Source organism: Caretta caretta, chromosome 1, assembly GCF_965140235.1.
Source record: "Caretta caretta isolate rCarCar2 chromosome 1, rCarCar1.hap1, whole genome shotgun sequence".
In the NCBI taxonomy this organism is placed as follows: domain Eukaryota; kingdom Metazoa; phylum Chordata; order Testudines; family Cheloniidae; genus Caretta; species Caretta caretta.
Window position 1 is genome coordinate 342,734,804 of NC_134206.1, and position 16,526 is coordinate 342,751,329.

General features: G+C 42.3%; 1 long non-coding RNA gene across 1 annotated transcript in view; it reads right to left on the bottom strand.

Annotated features, from left to right (window-relative positions):
* LOC142070953 (uncharacterized) overlaps positions 1–11,132 on the bottom strand; it is a 28,979-nt gene extending 17,847 nt beyond the window's left edge. Inside the window, exon 1 of the long non-coding RNA XR_012666890.1 lies at positions 10,727–11,132. This is a non-coding gene — a long non-coding RNA (uncharacterized LOC142070953). The remainder of the gene's footprint in view (positions 1–10,726) is intronic.
* Between the last annotated feature and the right edge of the window lie 5,394 nt (positions 11,133–16,526).

A 16,526-nucleotide genomic window follows, 5' to 3' on the forward strand; every position in this document is an offset into this window, starting at 1 on the left:
TACCAGAAACACTAACTTAAAAGGAAAGATTATTTTCTTTTTCAATGACAAAGCAGCAACAGAGGCTGAGAGGTTTAAGAAAACATACAAATGTGCCATCTAATAGTCCATCAAATAGCCCTTGTCACACAGACAAACCTTTTATCTCTCTCTCCCAGATTCTAATCAGGGGTACAGTCTGCATGCTTCTTGTGTTACTGCAGCAACCAATCCAGCTGGGATTCTCTATGCCCTGGGAAATAAACTCATTTTGACCTAAATGAAACATTTCAGTGTCTTGTTTTACCTTTTCACATTAACAAACTGGCTTTTATTTGGTATTCAAGTCAACAAAGGTGCATTTCTCTTGAAGGCAGAATGTGTATGCTCTATGGGGGAATTTCTTTAATTGTATTAAGACAGAGAGGCTGATCCTAGAAGACGTGATGATATGTCATAAAAGAAGACATGTTAGCGTGCAGTGTGATAGAGAATATGACATTTAACAGAGAACTCGGCGGGAGAGGACTCAGAGATTGGACCCCATTGATGGAATTAACACAAAGAGGAAGAAGAGGGGAGTTTTACTGATAAAAGAAGTGACTTCGGGAAATGCGATCACAGGACTAACTTTATGACTTTTCATTGTACTTAAATAACCAACTGACGTTCACTGAACACTTAGTTTAGAAGAGGAGGGAAAGCTCCAGTTTTTCATTGCTTCTGTTGTATTTAAACACCTAGATTCAAAGAATTACAATGTCTATTGATATTTTCCATGATCATCAATATATGTCCATAATGCTGTAAGAGAAACTCTTAGTTCGAATTCAGTGCTCGTTTCATTGTGGTTGAATCACTGTAAGTTAGAGCGGAATTTGGCTGTGCATGTTAGGCACAGTTTCCTGGGTTTACATTCATTACTTGCCACCACAATACAAGATTAAAAAGGGAGGAACAAATAAATAATTTGTTAAACTGAATATTGAATTCTAAAAATATAGATAACTGATATTCCATGTAATCATGGATGCAATAACGTATCCAGATATTCATGGATACAAATAACAAGCAAGCATGCCCAAACCCTCAGTCCGAACATCTAAAACTATGGAGGGGGGAGGGGGCCAAAAAAAAAAGAAAGAAAAAAAGCACATCTGTGAAATTCTTTCACCAAAATCTTCCCATGCCTGCTGCACTATTTTCAAATAGCCAATTGAAGAAGGGCAACAAGTATCCACAGTCTCTCAGAGATTAGTTGAGACAGGCATCTTGGATGTCTGTCACTAAATCATTGCAAAGCTCAAGTATTCTTAAAACACACACACACACACACACACACACACACACACACACACACACACACACACTATGCCAAGCAACTGAATTCAGTTGCCAATAGTTTCCAGGGGAGACCATCAACAAAGCATGTCTAGCTCATGGTCTCTCGCCAATTGTAGGTTCATGTATTTGGCCTGACTTCCCAGCATGTCTTGCCCCAAGCCCAGGACTTGACTATTCTGAGAAAGTACATTTCCTAGCAAACCTGCTCCCCTGCATCTCAGAAAGAGATTATCTGGGAACTATTCAGTTTATTCCCAATTCAAAACTGATGAGCCCGCCCCCCCAAAATCATGAGAATGGCTTTAAAAATATACAAATTTGGGGTTATTTTTCTTTGGCTGCTGGCATTTGAGCTTTTAGGGTGTACTCAGGTCACATTTTCAAGCTCTTCTTTGCAACCAAAGGGGGCTAGAAACTTACTTAAAAGAGAGAGAGAGAGAGACAGACAGACAGAAAATTGAGATTCTCATATAATCACATGACTCCAGGAAATGGGTCTTTACCTTCTCTCTTGCTATTGAGAAGAGAGAGGAGTCCTAGTCCACTCTGCTCATTGAACTCAGGGTCAACAGAATTGGCCTTATTAAATTCCAGACTGGTTCCCCTCTGTAACCACAACCTTTTTCCAATAGAGATGGATGAGGCAAATGGGGATCATGAAAGGAAGGATTATCAAGCGGTTAGGGCACGAGCTGGTGACGTGTGTTCCAGTCCCTACTCTACCACCTTTGGCAAGTCACTGGGGCACCGAGGCCCAGATCCAATCATTACAATTTAGGAGCCTAAGTGTCTTTGAGGATCTGAGCCTTAGCTTCTCTGTGTCTCAGTTCCCCATCTGTAACCCGGGATAATTCCTACCTCACAAGGGCGTTCTGAGGGTGAAACAGGGGAAAAGTTTGTGTGGTGATTATGTATTATGGCAATGAGGGCCATGTCAGTGAGTACTTAAGAGAGATCAGTAGTGTTGGCAAAGTAGCCTTCCCTCACAGTTCTTATGGGGTCTACACACCCCATTGCAGAGGAATGGATGCACACGCCCGAATTCCCAGTTGGTTCTCTTCTCTCCAACAGGCCAAATCGAAACCCTAGAACCAAACAGGCCTGAGCGTGGCTTCGTTTTGAAACACGGGCTCAAAAAATTGTGCAACTTGGACCTATCCTCTGATGTCCCAGTGAAACAAAACTCTTGCTTTGCTTGATTTTACCCTTGCTTCCAGGGGTGTATGTTAGAGGGCCGTGAAGCTCTGGCTGCTCCAGAAAAGAAAAAAAAACAATTGGAAAAAATCATCCTGTCTGTTATTTTCTATTATACATAAACTCAAAGATGAACGTGATGTGGCAGAGACATGGAAATGGCTCTGCCTCTGCCATGCCAAAACATTGGACAAGGAAACTAAAAGCTGTCTAACTAAAAATGTCAACTCTGTGCATAATATGAATTATATTTAATAATATATTTTAAATTATGGTTTGAAGAGGAGGGGGCAGAACGGAGTTCATGGATTTGCCTCCCTCCTCCCTTTTAAGTATGTCGAAGAAGGTGGTTTTTTTCATGTGAATCATTATTATTATTAGAAATAATTCAGTGCCTTAGCCCATAAAAGAAATCCTCTTCTGATCAGGGCTTGCGCCTTGAGTGAGTAAATAAATAGCATCCGTTTGATGTCACAAACGTGGCAGCCGCATGTTTATTTCTTCACTTTGAAATAAAAAATAAAATAAGAGCAGCTACTCTTCCCCCCCCCCACCCACCCCCCCGCTTCCTGAGGTTTGTGTTGTTGTGAAATAAACAGATGCTGCTGGCTGGGAGAGGGGGAGAGGAATGTGAACACTCTGAATGTTTAAAATAATCCCAGTTGCTGTGATTAGCAAGCATAACAAAAGAGGGGTGATAAGGAAATAGAAGGCATCAGAAATGACTGGGTTTGTTTTTGTTTTGTGTTTTCTACGGTAAAATGTCTGACATTGCCAAAAAAAAATAAAAAAATAGAACCTGCCCTTGAAAACAGACATCTGTTTTCAGTGCCTTTGAGACTTCGAGCATGAAATGGAGGAACCATATAAGAAAAGAACCTAGCAAAGAGTTTTACCCCCTACCCTCAAAACATGGAAAGCTACAACAAAGTCAAAGCAAAATAACAAACATGAGCACTAGCAGCCATTTTATGGACCATGGTTCTTTTTTTCTTTTTTAAATGAAAATTTTCTGTGAATTAACACATGAACCTCAAGTTTCAAACATGAGCCCTGGAGTAGCGTATTAAAATCCCCCATCTGGACTCCCAGATCAGCACTCGGGAACAGAAATGCTTGTTTCGTGCATCTAAATACTCATGTAAGCATACACATGTAGAATTTGTATTATTTATTTCATTGTTATTTGACAAGAACCGACAATATCCGCAGCCCTATACAAGAAACAAAGTCCAGACAATCGAGTCTACAACTCAAGGGGACTATAATCCAGAGTTAAACTTTACTGACTGCAAAGTAATTATACTGATTCACATCCAATGAAGGGCATCTGACCCAAAGAGACCAAGTTCGACAAATGTATCCACTTTTCCCCCTGGTACTAAGTGCTCTCAACTCCTGGGGAGCCGATGGGAGCTCAGGACGCTTAGCACTTGGCAGGATTGGGCCCTGAGAGCGCATGAAAGCACCTGATGATTTGGACAGATGGAGAGATGAACGGATTCTCAAGTTATCCTCAGGTCAGGATGGGCAATGGTAGTGCAAGTTTCCTCTCCAAAGTGCCTCATCTCTGGAAGGGCTACGTCTGAGAAGGAGAGAGAAGTAGCCTGGGGGGGGGGGGGGGGAGGCGGGGCGGGTGTGGGGGGGGGAGAGTGCTGGTCTGGGACTCAGGAGACCTGGAATCTATTCCTGGCTGTACTTGTGGCTGCTTGTGCAAATCACTTTACCTTGTTGTGCCTCAGTTTCCCCATCTGTAAAATGGATGACATGCTGACCTCCTTTGTAAAGCACTTTGAGATCTACTGATGAAAAGTACTGTATATTAGTTTGGTGTTATTAATCTCTATATACATTCAGTCCTTGGCCTCTCAGCTGAAGCTGGCAACAAGCATGCTGCATCAATTCTTAAGAGAGATTTTTGTGAGGTGGACATCTGACCACGAACAGTGAGGACTTTGTGTCATGCTGATGTGCAGCAGATTTGGAATGAAGAGATAGGGAGTAAAAAGGTGCCATATCCCACGGCCAGTCCCCGTTTCTCTTTATGTGGTTAATTACATATGCCCAGGTCACACATTCAACCACCAGTTCGAGTCCGTGGGCCTTCAGGGCGCTCAGCAGCTTGCAAGATCGTGCAAGTCATTCATCCCCTCTCCCCCTCTCTGGCCCAATGGCTCTTTAAGTATTTATCCACAATGGAAGAGTCATGGGGCCAGAAAATGAGAGGATAAATGTAGTCCAGTGGTCAGGGCACCTGCCTGGGATGTGGGAAAACCCAGGATCCAGTCCCCTTGCTCCAATCACTCTCTCATAATTTATCCACAGTGGAACAGCTCCCACAAGAGAGGCTGAAGAAGCCCCACATCAGAACATCCCATCGCACCTCTTCCTCCTCTGGCTGTTTCCTGGGGAGTGAGGCAGGCACCTAACTCATTCCAGCAAAAAGAACAGGAGGACTTGTGGCACCTTAGAGACTAACCAATTTATTTGAGCTGTAGCTCACGAAAGCTCATGCTCAAACAAATTGGTGAGTCTCTAAGGTGCCACAAGTCCTCCTTTTCTTTTTGCGAATACAGACTAACACGGCTGTTACTCCGAAACTTGTCATTCCAGCAAGAAACACTTTAGGAGCCTAAGCTATCTGACTCTCAGGGGCGGGTTCTGATTCGTGGATCGCTAAACTGACTTAGGCGGTAAGTCCGGGACGCAGATATCTATGGGGTGGGGGGTGGGAGGGGGGGCTTAGCACACACCCCTCTGGTAGGCCTCTCCCATTGGCTAGCTTGGGCAGCTCTGCGCCCAGCATGCTGGCCTTTGTGGATCACATTCTAAGGCACCATCTCTCTCCATTCATTGTATGGGGAGCCTAGGAGCCTAACGCAGGCTTTGCAGATGGCAGGGTTGTTTCTCTGTCTTTCTAGGCACCCCAAAGTTAGGCACCATGACGCTCAGTGTTACAGTCCCTAAGTCCCTCTGTGGATCTGGGCCTTATTGTTCATGGCTCATTTAATCCTTAGTCTCTTATTATTTATTTGTATTGCAGTAGTGCCCAGCGGCTCCAATTAGGCTTGTGATCTAAAGAGACAAGAAAGACAAAATGTAACAGAGGAAATGGCTTGCCCAGCCTTGCATAGCTGAGAACAGAACACGGATTTCCTGACTGTAAAGCCAATTCCCCTATCCATTAAACCATGCTGCCTCCTGTGTGGAATTGACAAGCTTATCAATCAGGGTCATTTGTGCTGGTGATATATATATATATATATTTTAATGTGGCCACGTGGCCACAGGGAACTACCAAATTTCTTTCACCAAACAGTCCTCAAATGGTGACAACTGTCAGCAGTTAGCAACCAGGACTGGATCTAAGCTGGTGATATCGAAGCAAAAGGCTCAGAAATGGTTCTCTGTGTGTTAGAAAAGTGCTACCTAGCCCTGCTGAAGTTGTCAGCATTCCCATGTAAGCCCTTATTTTTAGCAGTTTGTAACTCAGCTATAACATCAGAGATCTTATTGGGGAACCACCTCTCCCCACACACACACACACCCTGCTGCCCATGGTTACCTACATAATAGACACAAGCTTCTGAGACTTAAAGATAAATGCAAATCGTGTGTTCAGATCATGAAAAATAACTTGGGTCTGGGGAGAGGAGGAGGAGGTGGTGGTGGAAGGCCTTAATTGATTCCTCTTCATTTTGAAGTGGAAGGAACTTAAATCTCATAGCTGTCTTCTGGGAGAGTTTGAATGAAACAGAAGGAGTGGGGTGCTGAGGAATGTGCAGGGCGGGGGGTCTGCTGCTTTACCTAACTGTTCATATTTTTCATGAGTCACCAGTATATATGACTCATGTTTCATGAGTATGATTCTCCTTGAATGCCATAGATTTTGGGCCAGATCCTCAGCTGGTTAAATTGACTTCAGTAGCGATATACTGATTTACACCATGTGAGGATCTGGTCCAGTTTGTGTCTCCATGGATCAATGGCCAGGACTAAGCTGTGAGTTTGTATCATACTACATACCCTTCCCTACCGTTAGAACTCATTTTACACTTTTTTATAGTAAACACAGCATTGGAAACGTATCAAGAAGCAAAAAGCTATCTAATTTTTGTCCTTAAAAGCTTTGATATATTTTAAAAGGCTTTCATGTGTTTAAAATTTGCTAAGAAGCTAAGGTTTTGGCACATGAATAATTGTTTTAAAGTGGAACAGTCTCTTTAATAAGAAACCTACCTCAAGCAAGTACTTTAGGGTTAGAAGACTGGGCTACAAAGGAATTTGGTATGCCTTATTCACCTTTTCAGACTCAAACACTGGAGCCAGGATTGAAAACCAGGTATTTCAGGTGTCTGCATTTAAAAGACTTTGTTTATGTTAAGGCTTAGGTCACCTTAACAGGTATGTTTTAATGAAAACATTACCTCTCAATGACCTTTGGGGTTTGAAGGTGAAAATGCAGTCACTGGAAAAAGGAATCCTAATTGTCATGGATGAAATCTTCAGCATTAAAGACATTGTTTCTCATCCTTGCAATGTCTTGCTGCGGTACCCAAATACACTCACACTACAGAGCAGAGGACAAAGTGGACTCTGATGGCTGTAAGTGAACTGAAAAAACACAGGGTTCCAACAGGTTAAAAATTAAAGCCCTTCCAAATCTTTTCAGCAGGCATTCAAGACAGGCCTACAAAAGCAATTCTAAATCCTTTACTATACAAACCAAACATTTTGCCTACATGGCTCAAATGGGAAAAGGATCTGTGCTGGTATCAGTGTCCTATAGGACATTAATTGGTTAATGGCAATTTTTTCCCAGCTACTCAAAGAATAATATCTAGTCATTATAGCAAACTAAAGTAAAGTGAACTAGCAAGAGCACACTTTATGTAGCATAGTCATTATAAATTGTCTGGGCATCTGGGACAAAGGTTCTTTATGTCAGATATTAAATCTATTCAGTCGTTTATTCGTAACATATTTGTGGCTTCAAAAAGAAAGGACAAAAGAAAAAGTTTTCCTAAGGTTGTTGCATTAACAAAACTGACAGATCTTGTACGTTTTCAATAAGTCGTTTGAAGCAAGCTACATTTTGCAAACTGTGTTAAGTTCACTTGTCACTGGAATGTCATCAACAAGACGTTCATTGCCTTTCCAACTGGATCTTTTATGTATAATTGCCATATGTAGTGTTGAAATCTAAAACTTGTGGGGGGGAGGGGAGGTTAGAGAGGAGGGAAGAGAGGGCGGATGGGACCTGTCAAATTCCTAAGTTCAGGTCAAGACAAAATGAAAAAAGCTTACGTTTCAACATCATCATTTTACTCTAGTTTAGAAACATGAAATACATCATATTCATGCTCAATTCTTGCAGAGGATAAACATAAAAAATAGCATTGTGGGTCCTTCTCATGTTACTTACTTAACTAATGGGATTCACCACCACAGGGCTTTTGACACACAATGGAAAACTTGTGTGGCTGGTGGGTGTCCAGGCTGGAAAGGAGGTGGGCATTGAGGGAAAAAAATCTTCTGAACTATCATGGAGTATATAAATACCAATTTTAAACATCTAATGCTGCCTTGAGCCTCCAAATACAGGGTTTGGGCACCCAGTTGTGTCTTCCACATCTGAAAGATTCTCAATATCATTATTTTGATAAGTAGTAACTTGGGTAGGAAATGTTATAGGGCTGGACAACATGATTTGAAAGTTCTGTAACCATCTTTTATGATGCAAGGGAAAGAGTTATTTGCTTTTGGCTGAAGAACAACAAAAGCAAGCTCTTAAAAAGCATGCTAATAATATGTAATATTACATATATTTGGCTGGTAAAGTGCATCATAAATGGCTTTCATGTAGCATTCAGAACAAAAGTTATGAGGAAGAAAGCCCAAGTGCTTGGCAAAATATGCAATTAGCTACCTCCATAAAGCAGGATTAGAGATCAAATTGCGATCCTTTCAAGATTAAAGAGATGTCAAAAAAAAATAATTACCTGCAATAGAAAAGGTTATTGAGTTTATGGTGGAACTCATCACATGACACATGCACTGCACAGCCCAGCAGTTATAAGAAAAGAGAGAAGAAAACAGCAATGGATTTGAGTATGTACTAAATTAGGCCCTGAACCTGTAATTGACTGCATCTGCATAGGCAGACCCCTGGGCCCACATGCACCCTTACTAATGACAGAGGGGTTCTGCCCACAGTTAAGTGCTTGTCCAGGCAGAGTTCGTGCGTGGCAAACTGGAGTGTAAATCTACAGCACTCCAGCATGCCGCGCACTAACTAGCCGTGCAAACCCTGCTACTGTGCACTAAAAGTTGTGTGGTGAGCTCTGGCATACTGGTGTTTCAACCAGCCCTAGGTCAGTGCACACTACGGAAGTTTTAGTGCATGATGTGAACAGCCAGTTAGTGCTTGGCAGGCTAGTGAGAGGTGGATTCACACCCCGGCTTGCCATCCACTAACTCTCCATATAGACAGGTGTCAAGGATATGTCGACACCACTGATCAAGGTGAGATTTAGGCTAGTGAGATAACAATAGCCCTGAAGATACAGCAGAATGGATCCTGGTTCAGGTCTACAACCCAAGTACGGACTCATGGTCACAGAGCTTACCTAGACAGCTAGCCCATGAGGCCATATTTTCACTCCTATTGTTTCCCACGCTAGGTGGATTAAAGCTAGTGCAGGTATGCCTACTTGTGCTACAATTACACTTTAATTTGCAGTGCAGATGTACCCTCAGTCACGAATGCACTAGATTCGTGACTGAAGGCCTAATCCAATTCCTACTAAAGCCGACTTCCAAGCTCCTATTGACTTCAGTGGGAGTCAGGGTGGGCTCTAAGCGCAAAGACCTACTCCATTGACTGCCATGGGATCAGAACGAGAACCTAAACTCTTGGGGGGCAGATCCTGAGGTAGCATAAATTGTCCTAGATCCACTGAAACCAATGCAGCTATGACTATTTACACCACCTGGACAGCTTGATTTGAAAACCAAGTTTTCATGCTGAGTTAGCATCCAAATGAATGTGAGCCTTCCACTGGTCCCACTGAAGTCAGTGGATGGAGAAGGCATGGATGGGTTTTCCACTGGCGTCAATGGGAGTAGCATTCAGCCCTTAATCAGATCATGGGAAAAACAGATACATGAACTCATCTGAGAAAAGGAGGACTTGTGGCACCTTAGAGACTAACAAATTTATTTGAGCATAAGCTTTCGTGAGCTATAGCTCACTTCATCGGATGCATTCATCCACTGAATGCATCCGATGAAGTGAGCTGTAGCTCACGAAAGCTTATGCTCAAATAAATTTGTTAGTCTCTAAGGTGCCACAAGTCCTCCTTTTCTCTTTGTGAATACAGACTAACACAGCTGCTGCTCTGAAACATGAACTCATCTGTATTTAAAAGAAAATAAATAATGGGTCCATATCATTGCCTAGGAAAAGTTACCGATCCATTTTTACTTTCCTTTTATATCTAATGATTGCTACAGTGCATAGGAAAAGTTTAGTAGATACCATAAAATAACATTCACATCTCCTACTTGCCTACCTGTTTTATCAACTACATATAAAAGCTGAGAAATATAGAAAAATGATACAGAGATTTGTATTCCAAAAACCTCTGCCAAATGAGGATCCTGCCTAGATCAAGCAAAGGCTGATGTCTGACAAATTTCATTTAAAAGGAGATTTACAAACTTGACGTAACTTTGACAAGTTGTACTTCGTAACTTGGCAAAGGGTAAGTTTTTAAAAAAGATACAGACACATAGATATAAATATTATATGTTGTATTGTGGGTGTAAAATTTTATTGCACTGGAAACTTCTTAAAAGGGATAATTTGTCTCATCTTGTCTCTTGCAAATGCCTATTTAAAAATAGAGAATTTATTGGCACCTTTTGTTAGCTGGTTTGTTACCTTATGCCTGGCCAAAATGTTTTAACACTTCACTATAGTCACTAATCTGTTTACTAAGTGCAATGTGAAAATAACTCACAACTTACCAAAATCAAAAACGAAGTTTATGGCAGCTTCATCATGCAGTTTGAAGAAAACTAAGCACACAGGAAGCCGAATTCTGCAATGACTTACAGCCTCACCTTACAGCTGAACCTGATCGTTATATGTTTTTTCTGAATAAATATAGTTAATTATCTTAAATATCTCTGCCACAAGGCTTACCTGCCCTGTAGCACTCCCTTCTGGCCAAGCCTGGCACTCCAGGTGCTCCCTGCCTTGGTTTCCTTCTTCCTAGGGTTTTCCTTCTCTTCCAGGCGGGTCACATGGCTCAGCCCTCCAGCTGCGTCACCCTGAGTTCAATCCCCTCACAGGGTAATAAAAGTCCAAACAAAATTTCCACTTAGGCTCTTCTTCAGCCCACACTTCAGAGTTAACTTTTAACCTCTGGATCTTGTAAGCCCTGACTCCCAGGCTCCTTCCCTGAAGTCCTCTGGCACATCACAGCCCCTCTGGGCTACCTTTTAGTTTCTATGACCGTGACATAGAGCTCTGACTCCCAAGCTCCTTCCCTGGAAGCCCCTCGCAGTCTCCTGCAGACCCTCATTCAGGGCCTTCCACAGAAAACTGAGTTTTCTCAGCTCTTTTTAAAGAAATCGCCCAGCTGCTCAAGACCAGATGGGGAGGGTGGATCTAGCACAGGTGTGGCACAGGTGTGGTTAAGCCCAGCTACCCTTAAAGGGCCAACCAACCTGTGCCCATCTCACTTTCATTTGCTTGGTTGATGTTTCTCTAATCTTCTCTTTTGTTGTTTGATTATAGGACTAATCCAAAACCAAGTGAGTTCAATCAGTCTTTCCATTGAATTTACTAGGCATTTGGTAGGAAGGAACTTAGAATCATAGAATCATAGAATATCAGGGTTGGAAGGGACCTCAGGAGGTCATCTAGTCCAACCCCCTGCTCAATGCAGGACCAATCCCCAAATTTTGCCCCAGATCCCTAAATGGCCCCCTCCAGGATTGAACTCACAAGCCTGGGTTTAGCAGGCCAATGCTCAAACCACTGAGCTATCCCTCCCGCCCATTGAGCCCTGATCCAGAAAAGCAGAGAAGTGCCTGCTTAATTGTAAATTAATCATGTGACTAGTTCTATGTGATTCAGTGCTTCACGTCACTTAATGAACTGAGGGAAGGTTTTCAGATAATACGGTGATGAGAGCAGTATAAGAACCTGTATAGAATAGAATGGGATAGAATTTGTCAGACTGAGGCCAGTGACCGGCCTGATCTATCTGAGGTTTTTTCCATCAAAGGTCAGAACTCTTGCGTTCTCACTTAGGCACTCCGGTTTGAAAAATGTTGGCCTTAAACTCTGGGGTTCAGTTTACCCATGCATGAAACAGGGGATAAAAACACTTTGCTAACTTCACAGGGTCTTGTAAGGTTTAATTAATGTGCAAAATGCAATCTAAGACCTTCAGAAAAAGGGTAAACCTTTCACAAATGAAGTGACTTAGGACCTAATAGATATGTCTATACTGCAAAGAAAAATCCACAACGCCAAGTCTCAGAGCCCAGGTCAACTGACTTGAGCTCATGAGGCTGCGGCTTCAGGGTTAAAAATAGCAGTGTAGACATTCCTGCTCCGGCTGGAGCCCAGGCTCGGAAACCCAGTGATGGGGGAGGGTCTTGGAGCCCGATCTCCAGCCTGAGCAGAAACATCTACACTGTTATTTTTAGCCCCGCAGCCTGACCCCATGAGCCCAAGTCAATTGACAGGGCTCTCAGACTCAGCCCAGTGGGTTTTTCTCTGCAGTATAGACGTACCCGGAATTCCAACAATGGGATTTGGGCTTTTAAGGTACTTAGGAATTTTTGCAAATGTTACCCAAAGTATCCATAAAAATCCAAATCATTCTTATCCTATACACATTATATTGGCTTACTCAGCAGGCTGCTTATTATTTTCACTATTTCACTTAAATATCATATTATTATTTTTGTTAGACCTCTTTTGAAATACAGAATTTCCATCCCACAGGAAATTCTAAGACTCCAAAATGTAGTTTCATCCTGAATCAGGACAGAAAGTAGAAATCTTGAAATTTTTTGCAAAAAGAAAGATTCTGGAAAAAAACTGTTTCAACCTTATTGAAATGTTTCATTTTGTGGCAAAATTTTTGACCAGGTCTAATTATTGCTATCCTATATCCATCTAGAACATCGCTTATTAAAAATCCAACCCCAAACCTAATGAAGTCAGTGTAAGGGCCCCCACTGACTTCCTTTGAGAGGAAGGATATTGTAGTTTGGGAACTGGAGCAGGACTCAGGAGTTGAATATTTTTGCTCTAGTACAGACTTCTTCTGTGATCTTGGGCAAATCACTTAACATCTCCTTGCCACAGTTCCCCATCTGTAAAATAATTGGGGCAATAATACTGCCATTTCTCATCTTGGCTGTTCACACAATAAGATCTTTGTAGTAGGACTGTCTATAAACATTTGTATACACAGTACCTCGCAGAATAGGGCCCGGATCCCAGTTTGTCCTTCTAGGCGCAACCATAACACAAATATTAAATTCACAACCATCACTTGGCCAAAGGATGAATCCAATCCTAATGAAACAAAAGAATTAAAAATACACTTGTTACTTACACATCTCATACAATGCAACCATCATGCTACCACCAAAGGCAACTAACTATTCACAACAATGACGCCGCAAAACTAACCGAAAACTTTATCTAGCCCCAATAACCATACTCTCCACCACTCTTCAGGGGAAAGGATGGGCAATTTAGAAGGGGGGGGGGAGTGGACTCATTAACCTATTCTAATAATAAATCCTTATCGCCTGCTCTATGCATTTCAGCTTTTCTAAAATCTCCACACTCTATATTTAAATATCTGCATCCTATGCACTTTGCCAATTAACTACTGATATTAACAGCTCAACACTCTCTCTTAATACACGACACCACTGAGTTTCATGAGAGAGAAGCTTGCCGAGGAGAGGTCATTGCCGAGGAGAGGTCATTGCTAAGGAAGCACACTTTTCTCCTTTATAACTCAGGAAGCAGTAAGCTAGTCAAGTAGCGGAGCAATTGACCTAGGCAGTATATCAAGGCTAAATAGACACAGAGTAAATTATAGAAATGTTGGCTAGACAAGCTACTAACTGTCCCTTTAGCAGCCCATAATGTCGGTAATTCTATTAGCATTATTGCCTATTATGCAATACGATGCCCATATAAAATCCCTCTTTTTTCGTTATTATAAAATGTGTAGCCCTGCCGTTTATTTCTATTTAAAGGATGCCATTTGTTTTATGCTTAAGAAGAAATGAGCACTGGTTTCAAAGGCTATCAGGGACCCAGTCCTTTCTGCCACGCCTCACTGACTTCAATAGTAGATTTGGATGCAAGACTGGATCCCAAATATGTTATTTTGTGGTTCAATCCCAGTTAACGTGATCAGCTCAGTTCAGACATAATGTTACACTTGGGGAAAGAGTTGTTAGTATCTATCCTGGCTGTAACCACAGGGTGGGGCTTTTTCTCCCTATGTGTCTGCGTAGTGCCTAGTACATCATGGCCTCTCAGTACTACTGTCATACAAATAATAGATAATAATGAGGCTAATTTGGGAGGGGGCGGAAGCTAGAACCCAGATTCTTCCTGATTCATTCAGCACTCTGAGTGATCAAGTCAGCACTGGCACATGGAGAATTTCCCTTAATAGATCTACTCTCTGCTCACACCGTGGCATTCTTTTTCCTGGTACGTCGGATATAGCAGGCAAGCTCCGAGCAAGCCCCGAGTATAGGATGTGGAGTGTCATAAACATACAGCTAAGGGTAGCATAAAATCCCTCCTTTACCTATAAAGGGTTCAGAAGCTCAGATAACCTGGTTGGCAGCTGACCAAAAGGACCAATAAGGGGAGAAGATACTTTCAAATCTGCGGGGGAAGGTTTGTTTGGGGCTTTTGTTGTTCTCTCCGGAGACAAAGAGAGAGACCAAGCAAGTAATCCAACTCCTACTGAATGATACATCTAAAATTACGGAAATAGTAAGTAATAGCAAGGAAATGCGTTAGAGTATCTTTTGTTTTAGCTTGTGAATTTTCCCTATGCTAAGAGGAAGGTTTATTCCTGTTTTTTTTTTGTAACTTTAAAGTTTTGCCTAGAGGGGAATCCTCTGTGTTTTAAATCTTATTACCCTGTAAAATTATCTTCCATCCAGATTTTACAGAGGTGTTTCTTTTACTTTTTTTTCTTCATAATAAAAGTTCTGTTTTTAAGAATCTGATTGGAGTTTTTAGTATCCTAAAAACCCAAGGGTCTAGACTGTGCTCACGGTGTTTACTCTCAAGCCTCCCCAGGAAAGGGGGTGAAGGGACTTGGGGGGATATTTTGGGGAAACAGGAATTCCAAGTGGTCCTTTTCCTAAATCTTCATCTAACTCACTTGGTGGTGTCAGCAATACCATTCCAAGGACAAGGAAGAAGTTGTGCCTTGGGTAAGTTTTTAACCTAAGCTGGAAAAAATAAGCTTAGGGGGTCTTTCATGCAGGTCCCCACATCTGTACCCTAGAGTTCAGAGTTGGGAGGGAACCCTGACATGGAGTAAGTGGTACTTCACAGGGCATTTGGCCAGTGTGGCGTAACTGTGTGCCAGATTTAGTCTTCAGGAGGAAGAGTGCTAATTAAGGAATCAAATCAGGCCTTCCTCTTTTTAACTTACCAGTGGTATAACTGCTGCTAATGGCACAAACACAACCTCTATTATTTAGACCCTGACTAGGCAAAATATTTACACACCCATCTGACTTTAACTGACATGCTTAACTTTATGTATGAGCAGACGTCAATAGGAATTTAGCAAGTGCTTACAGTAAATAATAACAGTACCCTTAGACAGCGGTGGTCCATAGCACCCAATGTCCATGACCACAATGTACAGCTTTATTCCAAGCATCTAAGAACTCCACAGGGTTATGACTGATCTGGTGCAACCAGATTATTCATGGGCAACCACGTGGCTGCCACCAGTCCATGAGCAGGTAGTGTCTTCGCCTAGCCTCAAGTCTGATCTTCAGAGCTCGATGTACAAAGACTTTGTTTCTGAGGCAGGTTACATGACTGAAAAAGGGCAGCGGTAGTGGGCAGTGATGACTCCAGTCCTCCCGATGCCAGCTCTCAATGATACATCCCTATTACTGATAAAGTCAACCCACCTTATAACCTGTAGTCGCTGCTGGCAATGCATATATAATGCCTCCAGCCTTCTGATGTCTTGTCTAAGCAATGTCCATGTCTCAGATCCACATAAGAGAGCATGCAGGTTTGACAAATGCATACATTGTATCAATATTGAGAAGACAAAAGTTCTCTATCAACCTGCTTCAGGCCTAGCACATGATGTACCACAAAACACCATCAAGGGTCAGATTTTGGAGAAAGTTGGGCACTTTTGCTACCTTGGTAGCCAACTTTCTCAAAATGCAAAAATCAACAGTGATATCCAGCACAGGATCCACTGCGCAAGTGCTTCCTTTGGGAAATTCCTTCGACACGTTTTCCCAGACCATGACCGCGGCAGGACACCAAGTGAGCTGTAGCTCACGAAAGCTTATGCTCAGATAAATTGGTTAGTCTCTAAGGTGCCACTAGTCCTCCTGTTCTTTTTGCGAATACAGACTAACACGGCTGCTACTCTGAAACCTATAAGACAATTGCTGTTCCAGTACTCCTCTGTGGATGCGAAACTTGGGTGACCTATCGACAGCACCTCAAGAGTCTGGAGAGGTACCACCAACGATGCCTCCGGAAGATCCTTTGCATCAAGTGGCAAGATCACCGCACTAATGCCAGCATCCTCGCTGAAGCCAATGTCCCTAACACTGAAGCAATGACCATCCTGCACCAACTTCATTGGGTTGGACATTGTGTGCAAATGCCAGACTCTTGCCTCCCAAAACAAGTCCTCTACTCTCAGCTCACCCATGGTCAGAGGAAA